The sequence below is a fragment of the Pleurodeles waltl genome, chromosome 2_2, assembly GCF_031143425.1.
Source record: "Pleurodeles waltl isolate 20211129_DDA chromosome 2_2, aPleWal1.hap1.20221129, whole genome shotgun sequence".
Lineage (NCBI taxonomy): Eukaryota > Metazoa > Chordata > Amphibia > Caudata > Salamandridae > Pleurodeles > Pleurodeles waltl.
The window spans coordinates 1143812945-1143829979 of record NC_090439.1 but is presented as its reverse complement, the minus strand read 5'-3'; positions in this window follow the sequence as shown (position 1 = coordinate 1143829979).

The following is a 17035-nucleotide window of genomic DNA, read 5'->3' as shown; positions in this document are numbered from 1 at the left end:
CCCGTCTAAAAAATGACTCCCAGGCCTTTACGTGGTATTTATACTCCCGGGCAAAAGAGACGCCCGGGAGTGGGCGTTGCTAAAAACGGCGCATTTGCGCCGCTTTTTAACGCCTGGGTCAGGCATGGCGTTAAGGGACAAGTGGGCTCAAAATGAGCCCAGAGTGCCCTCCCCTGCCCCCAGGGACCCCCCCTGCCACCCTTGCCCACCCCAGGAGGACACCCAAGGCTGGAGGGACCCACCCCAGGGACATTCAGGTAAGTATTTTTTTTTTTTTTTTTAATAATTTTTTTTGGCATAGGGGGGCCTGATTTGTGCCCCCCTACATGCCACTATGCCCAATGACCATGCCCAGGGGACAGAAGTCCCCTGGGCATGGCCATTGGGCAAGGGGGCATGACTCCTATCTTTACAATGATAGGAGTCATGTTGATGGGGGATGGGCGTCGAAAATAAATGGCGCAAGTCGGGTTACGACGATTTTTTCGACGTAACCTGACTTGCCCAATTTTAAGACGCCCATGCGCCATTTTCCCCCTACGCCGGCGCTGCCTGGTGTACGTGGTTTTTCTCGCGCACACCAGGCAGCGCCGGTCTGCTTGCGCCGGCTAACGCCATTCAATAAATACGGCGCCCGCATGGCGCTTCAGAATGGCGTTAGCCGGCGCAAAACTTTTTGACGCTAAACTGCGTTAGCGCAGTTTAGCGTCAAAAAGTATAAATATGGGCCTATATATGAAGAGGCTAATATTATATGCCATTCTTTATCGGTTAGTAGTTTCTCACCCCAGCTATATTCCATGACATAAGAGTGATTGAATCCCTTATTGGGGCCCTTCTGACATTATTAACAATACTATCGTAGACAGAAATGTTAGTTGTCAACTCTTCTGTTGTGTTAGAGATTTCATCTAGGGAGGACAACTTCTTTCTCTTTATACACCCCTTCTGTCAATCCGATTTCTTACTATTAATCAGGGGGGTGTATCGATTGAAACATTCTAGATTGTCATAACCATAGAGATTACTGGTTGATTCCCTTATATCGCCCAGCTGTCTCGCACTGGCATTGTTCCATGTTCCATAGAAAAACCCTAAGGGGACAGCCATTATCTGTATTTTCATATCTAGGCAAGTTTGCTGCCTTTTATGTAAGTCTGATAGGAGGTTTTTCACACATGGGGGTAGCGAAAATTAACCACAATGCAGTTTCCCTCTTCTTCTTTCAAATGCCCCACCCACCCAACTTATCTCACAAATAAGATCTCCAGGTACAGAACATTAGGTGCGCATATGTTCATCGACATCCAATGTACTACTTTGTTACGCAAGTCTAACCGGGACTCCACAGTATTTGGTCTTAATTTAGGTATGTTTTTAAGTACAATTATGCATGGAGTTGCGTCTGGGGGAAGATGTAGAAGATTCTTTGGGGGTCTCCCTCTATTCATGTTCTCCCATCTGTGGTTTACATCTGGTTGTATCTCTGGATATGTTATTGGTGCAATCAATTGAGACAGTTCCCTCTGTGCAGTCTGGTCATTTCTGTTGCCTGTTTTGTTAGTCTCTCATGTTTTGGAGTTTGTATTCCCTGCCATAGTGGTATTCCGGGGACCTATGTCTGCTAGATTCTCGCCCGGGCCATGTGACCCCAAGGCCGGAACTTTTAACACCAATCACCGCATTAAGGGTTTTTTCAATCTTGCTCACACGATCTTTTATCTCTTTGATTTCTAACAATATTTCCTCTTGAGCAGTCTCCATACGCTTTGGTACTGGGCAGTCATGAGTTTTTGCCGTGGTCAGCAATTTTGCTCCATCCTCTCCAGGTATTATCTTTCCTCCTTTGGGGGGCTTTGGTAAAGTTATTAGGCTAGATTTCGTTATCTGCCTGCTCCTCTTCTTCCTGGGGTCGGGAGTCAAATCATCTCCACTAATCGGTAATTCTGTTCTCCCTATTGCGTCTATTGGTGCAGGTAGATGTGGAGATGGTATGGGGTCTGCACCAGGAAGACCATCCTTTGGCGGTTCTGATTCAATAATCAAATTGGCAGCTTCTGCACTTGTTTCTATAATGACTTCTTGCAGAGCCCTTTTAGTGCCCACTAGTCTTGCTTCGGCATTAACAATCTCTTCATTTAATGTTTCCATTTCGTCAGTGAGGTAATTGGAGATCATATTAGCAGTACTGGGGGTTTAACATTAATGCCAATCCGTATTTGGTTCAGCTGTCTTTTCCCCTTCATAGAAAATAATCTGCAGATATTCTATGCAAAGAGATCTTAACCAATCAAGCAGCGGTATCCAAGTCCACAGGCCAAGAGACTAAGAGAGTGTGCCCAGTCCAGCCGCATACAGCCACGGACAGGTCCAGATGGGCCGGCTCTTGGCCCAGTCTTCACCCGGCACGTGTCCAGGCGCGTCCCGTGCAGCGGGAATGCAGAGTTCTTTGAAATGTGCCTCCAGGTGCGGAAATGACGGTGGGCGGCTCCCTTCCTGCTTGGGATGCTGGATAAGATAGTGCACCCCCCCCGGGCTGGTTAAGTGTGGCGTTCTTTGAAATGACAGTGGGCGGCTCCCTTCCTGCTTGGGATGCTGGATAAGATAGTGCACCCCCCCCCGGGCTGGTTAAGTGTGGCGTTCTTTGAAATGACGGTGGGCGGCCACCTTCCTGCTTGGGATGCTGGATAAGATAGTGCACCCCCCCACCCCCTGGGCTGTTTAAGTGTGGCGTTCTTTGAAATGACGGTGGGCGGCTCCCTTCCTGCTTGGGATGCTGGATAAGATAGTGCACCCCCCCCCCCGGGCTGGTTAAGTGTGGCGTTCTTTGAAATGACGGTGGGCGGCCCCCTTCCTGCTTGGGATGCTGGATAAGATAGTGCACCCCCCCACCCCCTGGGCTGTTTAAGTGTGGCGTTCTTTGAAATGACGGTGGGCGGCCCCCTTCCTGCTTGGGATGCTGGATAAGATAGTGCACCCCCCCCCGGGCTGGTTAAGTGTGGCGTTCTTTGAAATGACGGTGGGCGGCCCCCTTCCTGCTTGGGATGCTGGATAAGATAGTGCACCCCCCCCCCCCCCGGGCTGGTTAAGTGTGGCGTTCTTTGAAATGACGGTGGGCGGCCCCCTTCCTGCTTGGGATGCTGGATAAGATAGTGCACCCCCCCCGGGCTGGTTAAGTGTGGCGTTCTTTGAAATGACGGTGGGCGGCCCCCTTCCTGCTTGGGATGCTGGATAAGATAGTGCACCCCCCCCGGGCTGGTTAAGTGTGGCGTTCTTTGAAATGACGGTGGGCGGCTCCCTTCCTGCTTGGGATGCTGGATAAGATAGTGCACCCCCCCCCCGGGCTGGTTAAGTGTGGCGTTCTTTGAAATGACGGTGGGCGGCCCCCTTCCTGCTTGGGATGCTGGATAAGATAGTGCACCCCCCCACCCCCTGGGCTGTTTAAGTGTGGCGTTCTTTGAAATGACGATGGGCGGCCCCCTTCCTGCTTGGGATGCTGGATAAGATAGTGCACCCCCCCCCCGGGCTGGTTAAGTGTGGCGTTCTTTGAAATGACGGTGGGCGGCCCCCTTCCTGCTTGGGATGCTGGATAAGATAGTGCACCCCCCCCCCCGGGCTGGTTAAGTGTGGCGTTCTTTGAAATCACGGTGGGCGGCCCCCTTCCTGCTTGGGATGCTGGATAAGATAGTGCACCCCCCCACCCCCTGGGCTGTTTAAGTGTGGCGTTCTTTGAAATGACGGTGGGCGGCTCCCTTGCCGCTTGGGATGCTGGATAAGATAGTGCACCCCCCCCGGGCTGGTTAAGTGTGGCGTTCTTTGAAATGACGGTGGGCGGCCCCCTTCCTGCTTGGGATGCTGGATACGATAGTGCACCCCCCCCGGGCTGTTTAAGTGTGGCGTTCTTTGAAATGACAGTGGGCGGCTCCCTTCCTGCTTGGGATGCTGGATAAGATAGTGCACCCCCCCCGGGCTGGTTAAGTGTGGCGTTCTTTGAAATGAGGTGGGCGGCCCCCTTCCTGCTTGGGATGCTGGATACGATAGTGCACCCCCCCCCGGGCTGGTTAAGTGTGGCGTTCTTTGAAATGACGGTGGGCGGCTCCCTTGCCGCTTGGGATGCTGGGTACGGTAGTGCAGCAACCCCCCCCCCCCCCCCACCATGGGCTTTTTAACATTTGCCTAGTCAGTGTTTATTCTAAATGGTGTGCTTAATAAAACGGGCTGACAGTCAGAACATGGAACAGCTCTGCGTTCACGAGGGACACGATTTTGTGAAAACATCTATTGTGCTGTGTGATGCCTGTAAATAATTAAGTAAATTCAACAGAGCGGCTGCATAGCCTCGCTTCCTGAAAGCAATGACGGAATCACGGAATGCAAACATATTCGGAGCCTAAACATTTACAAGCCTTGGTACCTCATATAATGCCTACATTTCAATTCGGCCTCCGCCAGAAAGAAAACTGTGTTGATGGGAATACTTTATTTCTGGTCATGTAAAAACAACAGTTTCCATATTCATGCTGTGATGCAAATCACCAGTTCTCTTATACCTTGCCAAAGCGGGTCTGCAAAGAGAATTTTCTGAATGGACCACAACTGTTTGTCTTTGTGCACCTCTTTGGTGTTTGAAGGTCAGGAGGCCATGCTCATGCCATGGTCTGGGTCTGTCTTTTATAAACAAGCTAAATGAATAGAATTTATCATGATTAAATTAAAACTTGTACGCATTATTAATCATTGCTGTAGGTATGGAATAGTTATGTAACAATTTGAATGAGTATTTACATAAACATTACTGTGAAACAGGACCAGTCACGATCAGTGGCATTACAAAACTTGAGGGGTTCCTCCTGCAGAGTACATGGATGCGCCCCCTACCCACCACCTACCACCTTTGCTGAGGAGGCCGATGGAGTTCGGCCCCCTGCACCATGGGGGCTGGGGGGGCGTATGTTACACCACTGGTCACAATATCACTGGAAGGCGTGTTACATAGCTGTTTTTTCTACTTGTATATTGTGCCCATGTGAATTTAAGAAACAGTCCCTAGGTCACTCATAAGTGCCTCTCAAAAATATTATACAAAATATTATTAAAATCTATACCTGCCAAACAGCCACAACCTCGATAACTCCACCATCCTGACAATATAGTCACATATTTGCTGCTCTCCGGACCAAACATGTAATTTATAAAACGGAGACCTTGCCACGCCTTCAAACTATAAAACATGCTGAAATAACTTTCCAAAGTGTGAAACATGAAACAACACGGGTGCATATCCTTCTAAAATGTTATTTAAAGTCTATGCTAATAGATGCTACAAGCACTCACCATTTCACTGGCCAAGTCCCATTCTTGATCCATTTCGGCGCCCTTAGTAACGATGAACATCACGTGATCTGTGCAGTAAGTGAAAACTTTAAGCATTTCTCGCGGGCATCAGCTCCGCTGCGAACTAACCCGCGCCTCCAGCCACGTTCAGTTGCACGATTAATATGACAGTTTCACCAGGACATCTCTTCCCCAAGGAACGAATGATAGGTCCACTTAGAGGCCCGGGCCTTGTGTTACATTTCCTTAAGGTGACTGCAGAACGGACAGTAATTGCACATGCACCTGCCCCTTTGACATGAATGAACACTGACAGGCCTTACATTCTGCCGTGCCTTCACACGTGACGCATCCATCATTCAGCACCAGGCTAGCCTCGTGGCACTCTACGCTGCTAATGCAGAGCTGGCCGAAGCAACGTTCTTCTTTACCATGTAATTTAATGTAAAAACTGTGTCACGTTATTAGAGAACGCAACAACCCAATTAACACGCTGTGCTGCACGGCGCAGTTATCTTTCCCTCACTATCGTGATAAATAGCATAGCGCTTCAAGTCTCTACTTGAAACTATTCAAAGCTTTATACCTGCAAGGAGTTTCTATTCTTCATCCAAGTGGTGCTCCATTTAGGATACACATATGTGCAATGAAATATACATACAAATGTGTCGCCGATACAGCTCGAGAGTCCCCTGCAGAGTTTCGTTTTCGGACTGCAGACCATAGTTTGAGCGCCAGCAGAGTTGATTAATAAGAGCCCAGGTGAGTAAACCAGCAGCACTCGTTTAAACTCTAGAGGAGAATCATTCCTTGGTGCTTGCTGCACAAGTCCTCGATTCTCGTAACACGGAGCCCTCTGGCCACTTTCTGCTGGGAAGACGGCGCTGCTGACATCAGCTGTGATCTGCAGGCCAGGAGATTGATTCTGCATGGAAGACCCAGGCATTCATGCTCCTAAACTCCAGCTGAAAGTGGGCTTTTTTATCCAGTATTTAAGGTGCTCAGACAGGCAGAAACACAGCGCAAAGCACTAAATGCAACGTTATCACACCTTCACGTTGTGACATATATTGAGAGTGAGAGGTGGCCTTGTATTTGTATTAATGCAAGGCATAAACCCTCAGATAGCACTCGCTATGTATAGGTAGAGCCTAGACCTCCTCCTTGTGCATGGGCCTCTCCTTTCCTCTCATTAGCCCATTGCATGTCGCCTCTCCCTTTGTACCCTCCCAGACTCCATCACCACCTGTTTGCTCTTTTCCTTTCATTCTTGTCTCCTCCCCCCTTCCCTGCACCTACTCTCTTACACTTCACTCCCTCGCCCTCCTTTGTCTCTCTATCCCCTTTTCCTCTCAGGCCTCTATTGTCCACCCTTGCCCTCCCTTTCATCCTGTTCTTTCTCTCACGTCTCTGGTCACCTCTACCACTCCGTCTCCCGATCTCTTAGCCACCCCTGCCCTCTCTCCCTCTAACCTCTCGCTCACCTCCAGGACCCCCACCGTACTCCGTTCCCCTCCATCTTCTGTCAGGAGGGACGCCCTCTAAGCATGCAGAAAACACACAGATAATGTCAACATATTGCAGACAAAGTGACTGTTGAGTCCACATGATTTGTCGTAAAAGTACAGACTCAGTGTCTCCCTAAAGCGCGCCAACCGCCACATGCAGAATTAAGGGCGTCTGGCCGCAGTTAGTTGTCAAACAGCCCTGGGAGCATCCAGCGGTGCTGCAGTGTGTATTTCAATGTGATTAATGTGGGGCTGCATATTAATGAGCCACAGCTGAGCTAAGGGCTTGGAATTAAATGCCAGCTTGATGTGCCTGGCTACAATGCACCTTGTGCCTCAAGGACCGGTCCTCCCATGTAACAATAAATGGCTGCCATATATCAGAGGTTGTTAAACAAAAAAAAGCACTGGTGCAGTGCAGGCAGCACACCAGTCTCTTTTCATTCCCACTGGCATTCACTGTGCTCCCATTTGTAACCACTGTAGGCCATGGTTCCCTTTAAATACGATGCCACAGATGCTGTTGTACTAAACTATGCAAAGTCCCTCATCTGGGATAAAAGCATCAACTCCATTGTGGCTCTGTAGTGTTCATTGTATTGGTTTTTGCACATGCAGAAAGTGCTCTGTCACGTCCTTCATTCATGACCCCCAGAGGGCATTCCCCACCTCGGTGCACAAACACTGCTCTGCCCCTATTTCTCATGATATATACTGAAACACAACATTGTTAAAAAAACATGCACGTCGAAAGAACACCACTGAACACAGTGAGCAGATAAATTCCTGGCGATGGCTTAAGCATCCCGTGGGGCCTTATCTTGAGTAGCTGCGTGCTGGGTTTTAGTTCAAATCTTTACCTATCTAGTTCCCAGCACATGTTTTCTCTTTGAATAAGATAGCAAACACACACACCCAATAGAGGGAGGAGGGCGCTTGTAAATAAAAAAATAAAAGTAGCTGCAAAGTGAAGTAGGCAGTGGAAGGACATTGGCCAGTAAGCAGTGCCCAATGACCGAAGGAGTACTTGGTCCAAGCTCCACTCGATGGTATGGAGGGCAAAAGCAGAGCAGGAAGTAAAAGCAGAGGACAGTCTGGCCAATGAGAAGCAAGTAAATAAAAGTGACATTTGAATCAACCAATGGTCATTTCAGGTAACTAAGGGGCAAGTTCTAAGCACCTTTTAAGATTTTTTTTTTAAAGCACAAAAGAGTTTGCAAGCACAGTGTGCAAGTGTGTGCCGTGCAGGTAAAACACAAAAACTGTTACAGGTACAAGCATAGATAACAGAATACTTTATAGCAAGTAAATTGAATAACAGTAAAACAACCCCACACTGGATTATTGGATGAGTGAATTAATGTCCTGATGGACTTCATGGACGTCAATTAGGGGTTGCCAGGGGTCACAACTGCGACCCCTAGGCAACCTCTTGCCACCCCTGATGCCTTGCTTGGGACCCCTGGCTCCAAATCCCCTTTGTCAAGACACTGGCAGATTTACTTGCCTGATTAAAATGATTTGCTTTACACTGCCATCTTTGTATAAATACAATTGCTGAATGGGAATGGATAAGTACTAATACAGCTGCACTGAGGAGTGCAGTGGCAGCCTGTACTTACTTGTACGCATGGACCAGCATGGGCTTGGTGCGAATCAGAGGATCTTTAATTCGGTGCAGACTTTAAATATTGCTTTCAGTGAGCACAAGCCTGCTGGAGTCACCGTTGGCCCTGCATGTATGATTTTCAGTGCCACTTTTAGAGCTGGAATACAGTGGTGTCATTGACCTGGTATGTGTCACATCATGACTCTCCAGGGGTATCTCTGCATCTAGCCTGGAGGTCGGTGCAGAGCTGCTAATGTGCATGAAGGTAGGCCATGAGGGATAAATGCATAAAATTGAATTAATATAAAGAGTCTGGGTTGCAGAATAATGTTTAACACCATTCTCATATGTTTCAATATCCTGATGTCAGAAATACCCAGATATATACAAGGCTGACTGATTATAGAGTTGTTGTTAAATGCCACCAACTTAATGTTTACAGTTTGTATGTGGACATGGGACACATGCTCAAATGCACAATTGGACTGATGGGGGCAAGTCACTGATGCCCGGGCCAGCTACACAGTCTGAGAGCCAGACATTTGGGCTAGGAAGGAATATATACAATTATTCAAATAGCATAGGAGTGAAAGTGAGGAAGATGTTCTAATGTAGAAGATTCCTTTTTCAGCACCTAGATTCTGCTATCAGGGCTTTAAGCAGGGTGACTTTGAAATGGATCCCTATAAGGTCTAATTTTCGTATCCTCAACTTTACCGGCAAAAACAGATTCCTCAACTGTAACCATGACCTTCAAGGTAATTAATGTTGGAGATATAGTCCCTGTTCACATTTCACGTTTTACTACACCTTGCATTCCCTAAATGTATTTTTCCGGCTGGTGTGTTTCAGTATTTTTTTTTTCATGCAACATATAGCTTTTGCACAGTGAACATTTTCAAACTGAGTTGTTTCCAGGTGTCTGGGTGAGGCGGAGGATGAAGGCAATGCAACTGCCTGTTTGTTGATTTAAAGGTGCTCAGACTACATGCACATCCTGTGAGAAAGTCATCCTTTTGCCCTTATAACCCCCACGTTTTGACTGATACGGTAGTTACTGACTCTGACTGTGCCGTGGACTCTGCTAATCTGACCCAGGGCAAGTGCTTTGTTAAAAGGGATATGCAAATTAGGCATAATTATAATTGGCTATGACAGCCTACCTATAATTTCCTAGTATGTTACAGGGCATGGAGGATTAGTGGCCCAGCGTATTTAATGCACTTTAGTTTGTACTGCTGTAGTGCCTGCTGTCATTTTAAAGGCAACCATGCTTGGCAGGCTGCTTTTAAAAGTACATCATATGCAAAGTCAACTTTGGAATTAAAAGTACTTCCAAAGTCTCAAACTAACTTATTTTTACATATGTCACCCTTAACGTCTCCCCTGAGTGCCCCAAGGGCAGGGTGCCTTGTAACTATAAGCAGAGCCAATATAAAAAATGTTTTATATTCCCTGGCGAGGTAGAAACTGCCAATTCTGTTTTCCCTATTGTAGTACAGTAGCTTCATGGGCTAACATTGGGAAACGTTATTAAAGTGTACATTTCGCTGGAAATGGGCTACAACTTCAATTCTTGGACTCAAAATGATAGTTAGAACAAATCCAACAATCTGCCACTGTTAGATGTATTATAACTATCAGAATAAAGAAGTTATAGAACTTTTTTGTTAAGCCAAACTCCAGCTCTTGAGCTGCTCTTCTCTGATTGGTCAGCCTCTGCCAAGCTGCCTTAATGAGGTGTGAAGGGGCCTGCACTGAGACAATGGGATATCTGGTGAGGGAAGCTGCAGAGCCAAAGGCAGGATGAAGCTGGGTAGACAAACTGGCCTTCAAGGGAAACATGACACTTAGGACAGGACACAGGCTCACCCCCATTTCCTGCCACCCGAGACAGATGGAAGCTCCGTGATTAGATTAGCACAGGGGCTGGAGAGGTAGTGTTAAGGGAAATATGCCACACCAGTCGGACCGCTTAGCCAGACCTTAACTCCAAGGAGGGATTTCTGCCATCTTCGATTTTGGAAGAATGTTGCTTCCTGGGATTGATTTTTGCCACACTTCACAGGCACCCCTTTGGTCAGGGCTACCCCCTGCTTGCAAGCCCAGGAACCTTGGATAAATACGGCAGAGTTGCACAGCAACTCAGATTACTGTCTGAACTACAAGAAGGACTGTCCTGCTGGAACCCTGGTCTGCATCCCAAAGGACTGCACCCTGCATGACTGTGCCTGCTGCACATTCAGGAACTACAGCTCTAAGGACTTTGCCTGGCTTCAAGAGAGTGAAGGAGTGGACTCCCTGAACACAACAGGTTAAAAGAGCTTCACCTGCAACATCCCCACTAAGAAGGACCCAGTTGAGCACCTTCAACTGGACATTTGAGGATTTGCCAGGTGGATTCTGGGAAATGTAATCTCAACATCCCAAAGAGTATCTCAGATATTCTAGAACCTTGGATTCATGTTGTGGACCACTGGAGACCCAAAGGAGGACTTCCGAAAGGAGATCAAGAAGTTTGGAGAAGACTGGAGAACCTTTTGAAAAAAAGCTCCATAAGGTGACCGACCCGTTGACGAGAGTCATGCCTCTAATGTCGAACCGTGACCCGGCTGAAATTCAGGTTCGTCCTGCTGGAACTTCTGAGCTTTTCCCCGTTGCTGAGACTTCAAGGAGTTGCCCGGGAGCTCGCGCTGAGCCAAGCCGACAACATTGCATCAAATCCCAACCTGGCGAGGAGCCTCGTCTGACCATGAGAGAAAAAGCTCCAGAAAAACAACTAAGTCCGTAGGTAAAACTTTGACCAAGGCCTCGCGCTCAGTGAATCCGAGCAGGGCTCCATCGCAGTTGGCCTCAAATTGTGACTTGGTCCTGAGCAAACGCAACTAGATGTCCCCGGTAGGTACTATTGGTTTTTAGGTGCTAGAAAGCACATTTTTTCATTTATTCTTTAAAAATTCATATCTCTTTTTCCCTACATTGGAGTTTTGTAATTTTGGTGTCATTTTAAAGATAAAAATGTTTTCCTATCTTTACAAATTTGTGTTGTATTACTTAGTGTAGTGGTGTTTTTAAATGCTTTACACACCTGTCTTCTATGTTTAGCCTCTCTGCTTGTTGCCAGCTACGAGGGGTTGAGAAAGGGATTAATTTACTGTCACCCTGTTTGAAACTTTTATTGTGTTTGTGGCCTTATTACTAGTTTTCGGCCTTTATTTATCACTACTTATAACGTACTCTCCAACACATCCAATCCTTGGCCTCTCTCTGCAAAATGCAGAGAGTGATGGTCACATTTGGGTCAACTGTAAATGTGGCAAGTGTGTAAAGAAGGTACACAGCTGTATAAATATGTACAATGCCAATGAAATGGAAAATGCAGTGCAAACGGGTGAATGAGTGGGTTCTGTGCATGAAGGATCAATAAGTGGAAGAGAATAAATTAAGAACTTAGAAAAGGAGAGAGTGAAAAGATGGTGTGGTGGAGGAAAGTGATGATGTGTTTTATACTGATGAAGAACTTCTAAAGATGTGGGGAGAAAAAAGTCACAACTGTCTAACCGTAAGATACAGCAGAGCAAAGTAGTGTACAAGGAAGAACAAGATGAGTGAGACTGATGTCCATCGATACTAATTATAACTAATTCATAGCATCATATTTTCTAAATTGAAACATTTTCAACAACATAATTGTTGCTACTGTGTTGAGCTTCTCCTTCTACAGTCCCGCTAGACAGCTCTGCTCTGCCTAGATGGCCCTTGCCTCCTCCCCAAGGATCCGTAAGAACTTGGCTGGAAGGAGGGTCCTTCTCCTACCTCGCTGCGCAGACCTGGAACATGCTGCCTCTCCACCTCAGGCACCTCAGGCAATCCCCCTCACTGATCCAGTTCAGGAAGGACCTCAGGGCCAGGCTCCTCGACTGATCTGTATCCTTCCCCCCAGAGCCTTGAGACCCTCTGGGGGATACGCCACGCTTTATAAATACCTGGCCTTATTGATTGATTGATTCTTTCTGATACTTCTAAGAAGCATTGTCGAAGCCAATAGGTCTGGCTTCTTTTAGACATAGGTACAATGTTGTCTCCTACTTACGTATGCAAACGACAGAAAACTCACAGAGAGACATCCACATACCGGCTAGGTCACCAACTAAGAAGCACAGCACACTAGTTCACATAGTTAAAGCCATGCACTTCATTACATGAGCCATGTCACTTGGAAATTATCCTATATAAATAACTTCCTGCTAGTGCAAACGTCTGACGTCTGACGTCTGCTTATTGCATGGTGCAGGTGTATTGAAGGGTTTTCTGTAGGAGAATTGGAAGGTATGTAATTGGTGGTACACAACTACAAGGTAAATAGAATGGTTGTTGTCTCTAGGTTGCAAACTAGGGAGTGAGGTGCAGGGTCACAAGCAGATCCATGGAAATACAGCTCAACTCAACCTAGTTGCAATCAAAGGCTACCTAAAGTCAGCCTGCTTTGTTGAATCATGCCAGTTTAAACCCGTATTAAGGAGAGACTGATTTCTTGGTGCATGCCAGAGGAAGGATATAGCACTCAGGCACCCACTTTGTTCACTCTTCTCTCCAAAGCCTTCTTGTAGATCACCATACAGGGTGCACTGGCCCTATTATACTTTCAAAGAATGTGTTTGACCAAGGGAGCATGGGGACAACTCATTATTGTACTTTAAAAAGAAGTTGCAGCTCTCAGACTTGACAACAGCTTCCAGTGCAGGGGTTCAAGTCATAGGGATTGTTGTCTCTCTCTCTCACTCACTCACCTCAGACTGCACCAAGCACCTCCTTCTGCAATACTGGTGTTGCAAATGAGTAAGCTGATACCTTAGTAGATGATAGAGGTAATAAGTGTGTCTGCCTCAGATAAAAGGGCTGCCTCCTCCCATCCACAGCCACCTCTCGAACAACACAATTCAAGTCTCATAGAAAATACCAGCCTCATCCTTTGAAAATAGCACCCGGTGTCCTTCTGGTTCCTTTTAGAACGTGAGCCCAAGGGTGCCATAACATTATATTTGCAGGACCTGAGCTCTGTGATGTTATAGCACTCCATCTCAGCATCTCTTTCCCTCTCGCCTGTCAGTGTCAGCTTCATGAACAAAGTCCCTGTGCCCAGTCTGTCCAGCTTTTCTTTCTCATTTCTCTCTTGGTTTTCTTTGTGTCATTTGTATCCCTAACCTTTTCTCTCTCTTTCGCCTACTATCAGCTTTGGGCTCAAATATGTTTCTTGTCCCTTCGTCTTTGCCCCTTTCTCTATATGTGCCTTTATGTAGGCACATTAAATGAAGTAACTTGTTCACTACAGTTAATTAATGCGATTGCATAATGTGGACTACCAGTTGCATAGCCTTTTGCCATTTAGAAAATATGTTTAATATTATTACCCAATGTAATCCTACTCATCATATCGTCTTCAGTAGAGTGATAGGTTGAGTGGAGCTATTAGTGCTCAAACCTGTCAAGTTCTGCTTAGACACAGATCCTAAAAATGTATGTATTAGTCCACGGGCTATCTTAGGGTGTGTGTGTGTGAAAGTCGTCAGGTGGTGCTACTTCATGCAGTCCTTCATGGGCCTGTTGAGTCTTTGATTAAACAAAATATAACTGAACCCAAGCCTAGGAGTGGTTTTACGTTGTGTGACATTTGATGTGATACACTGGAGATCTGCTATTCAAATTTACACGTTTTTGCTTGTGGTGGCCCCATGGTGGTGGTAATGATTTGTGTTTTTCTTCTTTCAGACTGTTTTCCTGAGGCTCAATCGCTCTGACTTCATCTTTCATTGTGAGTTGGATGGCACCATGGCACTGAAGCAGATTGAAATCAATACTGTTTGTGTAGGTTTTGGAGGCATGACGTCAAAGGCCACTGAAGTGTACAAGTAAGGATGTTTCTTTCACATATGGTTTGAGCCACGGCAAAATCACATGTTTTTCATTTATTACTTATTCTGCTGTATGGTGACATTAAAGATGTGGACTATCTTGTATTTGCAACTGTTATCCTACCCATAGCTCAGTTTCCCCCTTTTAAAATGTGTTGCATTGCCTCCCACAGACTTCTATCAGCCAGCATAGGGAACACTGTCATTGTAATGTAATCGTATTTATATAGCACTAACTACCCTGACGAGGCGTTGAAGCACTTTTTGGCGACTAGCACGCTACTCCAAAACCCAAAAGGATTAGTGGTGGATTAGTATGGGTAAATATGAGTACAGCATTAGCATAATTATGAGTTAATTTGAGCGGTGGATGTGTGAGTTTGTTAGTTGGATTGAATAGACTAATTGAGGGATAGAGGAGGGAAAAATCCAGAAGCATTAATTGGGAGTTCATAGTAATAGGATGAGGCTTAGGATGACTAAAGGAGAGATGGAGGAGGGAAGAGTCTCTAGAAAGGGGTTAGGGAGATCATAGTAGTAGAAGGGGTTTTGGATGAGTCAAAGGTGAGATAAATGAGGGAGAATTTAGTAGGGTTGTTTGGGAGATCATAGTTGTAAACTACATAGGTCATTGCGTAAAAAAACAAGCAAGGGTTACCCAGGATTCACATACAAACATGTTTTAATAAATAATGTATGATTTCTAACTATTCATACCCATTAATTTCTAAGGATATACACAGTTATTGAATTGGCATACAATGGATAAAAGTGTAAGCATATATTTAGAGAGAGCATACCTCGCCTCCAAGGTGTAGAATGTAACGAAGTGTTAACACCACAAGGTAAAGCGATGATGTGAAATGTGCTTATAACACATTACAGCAGTGTTACATGTTCACAAACCTTAGGCCAACACAACCCAGCAGACACTTCATGACCCTCAGTTAATGCAGGTTTGGGCCAATTTACCAACTAACCTGGGGATAATGTGAATTGGGCACATAACCTGTCAGAGACTATCAGGTATTTTATTTACTGTTGTGTATTCTGGCAGCTTTCACCACAGGTGAACAAATAAACAAGGAATCCACATTAGTATGTTTAAAGACTTTTTCTTGCCAATTATAGTGCAGAACAACAAAATATTTACAGAAATAATATAAAAGTGAAGGCAGATAAATATTATAAAAGCAGACCATATATCATAAATTGCATTCTGGCATTCCTAACCTTTAAGAGTCAAAAGTTTTGCCATAACAAGGTCTCAACATTTGCCTATCTGAACTTCATATATTCTTGGCCTCGAGGGACCTGTCTGCATGATAAGGCAATTTTTTGACTCTGCAATACAAATAGGATGAGATATATGGTACTCATGAGTGTGGCTCAGCTCTGCATGCGACACTCTGCTCGCTGATGTCTTGGAATGTCTAAGAAGTCACTACCAGGCCACCAGGAACAGCAATGAGCGAAAGGTGATGAAAAGTGGTCATACTGGGCCATAAAAACCTTCTTCAGATGTCTGGCTCCCATGTAGAAAAATAGGGAGGGCGTAGGTCTGCGCACTATGGCCCTCATTACAACCTTGGCGGTCGGTGTTAAAGCGGCGGTAAGACCGCAAACAGGCCGGCAGTAAAAAAATTGGAATTACGACCGTGGTGGAAACCGCCAACAAAGACAGCCACTTTAACACTCCGACCGCCACGGCGGTACAGACTAACAGCGCGGCAGTCACCGCCAACAGACAGGCGGGAGACAAAGTACCACCCACAGTATCACAACCTACCAATCCGCCACCTTTTCCGGGGCGGATTCACCGTGGATAAAAACACGGCGGAAACAGCCATTGCAATGGGAAAACGCTCACCTCTACACATTCCACGAGTAACGACGACACCATGGAGCCGGAACTCCAAATACTCCCTACGATAGTCTTCCTGCTCCTGTACGATCATCAGCAACGCCGGCACCGAAGACAACGGTGAGTACTGCACCTACGACATAGGGGAGGGGGGAGGCAAAAGTCAGGGACACACACACGCAATACCCCCACCCTCACCCCGACCCTCACCCACAACAACACACACACCAATGCATATCCAAACATTACAGTAACAACCCCCAACCCCCCTGGAAGAATGCAAAGACAAGAGGAAATGAGTGCAACCATTGTAATATATCAAAATACAGTAACCAAATATATACAGATATATATACACAATCAACAAAATATACATCACGATTAGTAGTGCATGTAATGCACCATTCAATGTCCGTGGACCACTGGGCCCAAAATGCATTGGCAAGGCCCACACACGATACCTGAGCAAAACGGAGAGAACACTGCTGGGGCATCAGATAGAAATACAACAGGCACCTCAGGGGGAAGGGAAGCGGGGGCACCTCAGCCGGATGACAGCACCACGCCAGATCCACGAGGGGGCTCCATGCCCATTGATGCATCCTGGGGAGTGCAAAGCCACAGTCTCTCACGTCTCACAAGTGGGTGGGTTGCCCACTTTACCATCCTGGGGAGTGCAAAGCCACAGTCTCTCAAGTCTCTACAGTGGGTGGGTTGCCCACTGTTCAATCCTGGGGAGTGCAAAGCCACAGTCTCTCAAGTCTCTACAGTGGGTGGCTTGCCCACTGTTCAATCCCGGGGAGTACAA